The sequence below is a fragment of the Diadema antillarum genome, unplaced genomic scaffold (assembly GCF_040938485.1).
Source record: "Diadema antillarum isolate AM-2024a unplaced genomic scaffold, OU_Dant_1.0 seq00000565_RagTag, whole genome shotgun sequence".
NCBI classification, from domain to species: Eukaryota; Metazoa; Echinodermata; class Echinoidea; order Diadematoida; family Diadematidae; genus Diadema; species Diadema antillarum.
Genome location: NW_027271504.1, coordinates 892,591 through 897,493, shown reverse-complemented (window position 1 = coordinate 897,493; position 4,903 = coordinate 892,591).

Sequence of the window (4,903 nt, the reverse complement as noted above, 5' to 3'; positions counted from 1 at the left end):
GCTAGCTAGAAGTTCATTCAAAGTCCCGGGTTATTCGATGTAGACCGAGAGATGGCGCTCCATCGATCGCTCGAATTATTGTGCGAGTTCTCAGCAGCTGTGGCGAGCCTATGTACACTGCCCTACTTTGGCAAAAGGAAGCAAGTGACATACCATCCGAATTTGCTGCTATTCAAAACATTCGCAAAAAGTGATATTACAGTAAAAGCCGCTTCCATCCAATCAGAGAGACTCTGTATCGTAGGACGGGACTCCCCGCGGGGGAGGGTGGATAGAAGAAATAGATAATGCAAGGGAAAAAAATAAAAACATCAAACAACTCATTCATGGTGTCTGTTTAGACACCTGTTTTCTTGATATGTATTATATAATTGTCTGAGTCACTGTACTTAATTGGTTGTTTTTCAAAGTCTTTTATTTGAAACAATATAATGTTATTTGAAATAGTTATTATGATGTATTATGTATTCAGAGGAATGTTTGTTACAGAATAATGAATATCCAAGTGGGAAAAAAAAAAACCCAACAGCTCTCAATTCAACTCAGCTCTAGAAGTCAACGTAATAGAGCAACCCAACATGAATGGCCCTAAAAGTATATTTGGGCCGTATAGGCCTATTCGGTTTTGTGTGTGCTTAAGTTTGTTTGTTTGTTTGTTATGTATGTATATGGTAGTGATGGTAGTGGTTGCCGCTGATAGATGTGTTTTAAACTAGAAAGTTCGAGAGAAAGATCGCAGCCAGTATAGGCCTGGGACGGGAATGTAAAGTTTGAGAGCACACTGGGTGATTTCAAGTTCGGTGCTAGTGCTACAGTCAGACCGCAACGTCCTGAAAAGCCTTCGCATTTATCGTACGCGTATGCATGGACCTCGCGGACATGAATACGTAATGAGCTGGGAGACCACATTTTTAGAGTGTCTGTAAATCTAAACGACATTATCAATCTTTATGATTTATACATCGATAAAAAGCTGAAGACCTGTACTTTGATGAAATTTGACCACTTAAAAGGTTATGACATATAAAATATACTGAACAAGGAAATTATGAAACACAAAATTTGCATATTTTTCATTTTTTTAAGGGGTACACTAGACCAACGAAATTAAGGTGGACCAAAATGGAAAAGGTACAAAATGAAAGAGGAAATATCATTCTATGAAAACATAATGACTTTATGTGGACTGATCCTATGAACGGGTCAGGTTGGCGAATAAATCATTGTGTTGTACAGTTAATTTTGACGAGATTTCAGTTTACCGCGAATATACGCGTTTCTGATTGGTTAATTCCCTCTGAGAGGAGAGTTGAACGAACCTCGCGGAATGGCAGTAAACGTGTACTCTACATAACATTAATACACTGTGTGTAGATGACAGTGTAGGACCCTATGGTGTGTGTGTGCGCGCACACAATGTATGTATTGACCGATTCGGGTTCGTTGAGGGCAGCAGACATTTTACGGCACAGGGCGCAGCCATAGTGGGTGTAGCGGTGTGTATCAGCCGACCCCCCCTGCTCTCCCCCACCCCCGGGCAACATGTTTATCACGCACTTGTAACAAAGGTTCGCGCACTAGCAAGCATTCGCGCACTCAGTACGAGACGCCCATTGGCTAAAGCAGTTTTTCATTCTGCGCGCGTGCTAATGTAGGGAGAGGGGTGGGGGAGTGCGGAGGGGGGGTCGGATGATACACCCAGTATGGCTGCGCCTATGCTAAAAATACACATAGCGCGTCACAGAATCGGTCAATACGCGCTCAGGTTCAGGCGCAGCTAAGATCTCCACGTAAAGAACAAGAACAACTCCACTCTGATCAATCGACAGCTCAACTTTGGCTTGAACTTTGTTTGCACAACTAGATAGAGTAGCGTGCATTAATAAATAGCATACAAATCAATAATAAAAGATCTAGCACTAAGTTTGCGCACATGAGTTCTTTGGGATTCTCTATTTTGTATTAGAATAATTATTCCTTATTAATCCACTGTATACATCGCTGAGTAATTTATCTAATGATACCCTGGGAGCGCATGATCATTCATGTATCTCAAATTGCCACACTCTGATTTTTACCCGACGAGACTTTCAATTTTTATTGTTTTCTTAGCGAGGGACCAATTCAGTTCTTACTGTGCTATTATAACAAGTATATCTAAAACGTTGACTATCATTCATGTGGTGATTCAACCTATGAACGGGTCGGGTTGGCAGTAAATAGAAAGCCTTGTTCTAAAATTTGTCTCAGGGTCGTTTGGAAAATATCGATATAATGCAGAGATATGAATAATGGTATCATAAGCTCATTTTATGTAATGTAAGCATTAAAAGGTGTGATTTATTTCAAATATTCACAAACCATGTCAATTAGTCGCGGATAGTAGATCTTCATGTCGTCAATGAGTGAATCTCGTAGACCATGCACTTTGTCTCTGAATTATCTCGCAAAATCTCGGTTGCTGAGAAGGACATGCGCAAAAACCTGCGCGTACGATAAATTTTTGATTTGAGCTCATTAACAGCAGCGTTGCGGTCTGACTGGCTAGTGCTAGTGCTAGCCAGTCAGAGGAGGATATTTTGTTTACATCAAAGGGTGTAGAGAAGTTGCTTTGTGGTTTGAAGACATATAAGGCCCCTGGACCGGATGGTATAACTCCACGAGTCTTGAAGCAGCTGGCAAAAATTCTGGCTCCAATTCTTTGCAATATATTCCGGTTGTCATGAATCAAGTGAAATACCAAATGATTGGCGTGAAGCAAATGTTGTACCAGTCTACAAGAAAGGTAATCGATCTACTCCTGTAAACTACCGCCCCATTTCGCTGACATGTATTTGCTGTAAACTAATGGAGCACGTTTTAGCCAGCAAAATTATGAAGCACGGGGACGAAAATAACATCATTTTTCCCCTGCAATATGGCTTCCGTAAGAACATGTCATGTGAACAACAATTACTTCAAATTGGTTTCACAAGCGATTTACATAGGAACTTGGATGCAGGACGTCAAACGGATGTTATAGTCATGGATTTTTCAAAAGCTTTTGACAAGGTTGGGCATGAGCGGCTTCCACGTAAGCTGGACTACTATGGTATCAGGGGGAAAAATCTGAAATGGATTCAAAGTTTTCTCAATGGAAGAAGTCAGAGGGTTGTTTTGGATGGTATTAAATCTTCTTCAGTAGCGGTAGGATCTGGAGTGCCTCAGGGGTCGGTTCTTGGGCCTTGCCTCTTTCTACTTTACATCAATGACTTGCCTGATGGTCTCGCGTCAAAGGTTCGCCTATTTGCCGATGATGCAATTTCTTACATGACCATCGACAATCAACATCATACGCAAAATCTTCAAGAGGACCTAAACAAAATTGGTGACTGGGCGAAAAAATGGATGATGGATTTGAACACAGATAAGTGTAAGGTTTTGACAATATCCAGGAAAAGAAGTAAGGTGCAACACGTGTATCATCTAAATAACGCCCCTCTTGAATCTGTTGAATCCGTGAAGTACTTGGGTGTAACCATCACTTCTGATTTGAAGTGGACCCAACACATTAACAATACTGTCAATAAAGCCAGTAACGTGCTTGCATTTCTAAAACGCAATCTTCGCATAAAATCTGATGTTAAAGCCACAGCTTACAAAACGTTGGTTCGACCAATAAGGTTATTGTTGAGTATGCTTCCACAGTTTGGGACCCATCTACCAAGAACCTAATCCACCAAGTGGAAATGGTCCAGAGAAGAGCTGCGCGATTCACTTTAAATCGCTACCATAACACCTCGAGTGTCACCAAAATGCTACAAGAACTTAATTGGACCACTCTGGAACAGCGCAGAGAAAATGACAGGCTAATTATGATGTACAAAATACACAATAATCTCACTCCTCTTTCAGCACAGGACTATATCATCAAACAGGCTACTCAGTTAACGAGAGCCTCGCAACCACACTCCTGCCTACCAGGTACCATATTCGAGAACTGAATCGCATCGCCATTCGTTCTTCCCAAGAACTGTTTCCAAGGAACTGGGATTCCCTGTCGTCAGAAATTGTTTCAGCGCCATCTGTGGGATCATTTCGAAACCGTCTAACGGTTGATCAGAGTGGCTAGTATTTTCGTCAAATTTTCTATGTGCTTGTAAATATCTGTAAATAAATTGTATTATAATGTAAATAGCACCAGTCTGCAAGAATCTTCAGTCTATTGAAGGAGGCAGACTTAATCAGAAGAAGAAGAAGAAGCCCCCCGAATAGCTCCAACACCGACGGTCAGATTGACGAGGCGATACCGATCAAAATTATCGATCACCAGCACTAGGTGTGTTGGAATCACAGCGAGCTCCGCGGGAATTGCGCGACGAAAAAAGTGATAGCGCATAGTTAAAGTCAAATGTAAAAAGATGTAGCCATGACTGTTTAGTTTTAGACACATAACGAGGAAGAATGATTGAAATGCCACAAATTTCATCCCTTCTTTAAATCACAGTTATCCTAATTTTGCTCATAGACTCAGATTTATAAAGCCATGTCGATGGTGTTCGTTTACGTTACGTGGGCGACCACTGCATTAGCATAGACTTTGCACGTAAAACGTGCAACTACTTATGGACGTAAATATGAGTCTCGCACGGCAACGCTAACGCACCGAACTTGAAATGACGAAAATGATAATCCCTAGGGGCTAGTGTTAGTCAATGGAGAAAATAGTCCATGGGCCAAGACCCGAAAAATGGGTTGTTGGTACCATCTGAGGTGGCACAACCTTTTTGGTGTCAGTTTGTTTGTCGGGCATAGATATGCTTATCAAGCTATGATAGCATTTCCAAATGAGTAGCTTAGTCATAATAAATGAATTTTTAACCAATTTGGTCTCGTACAGTAAACCTCGGATAAGTCGACGTCG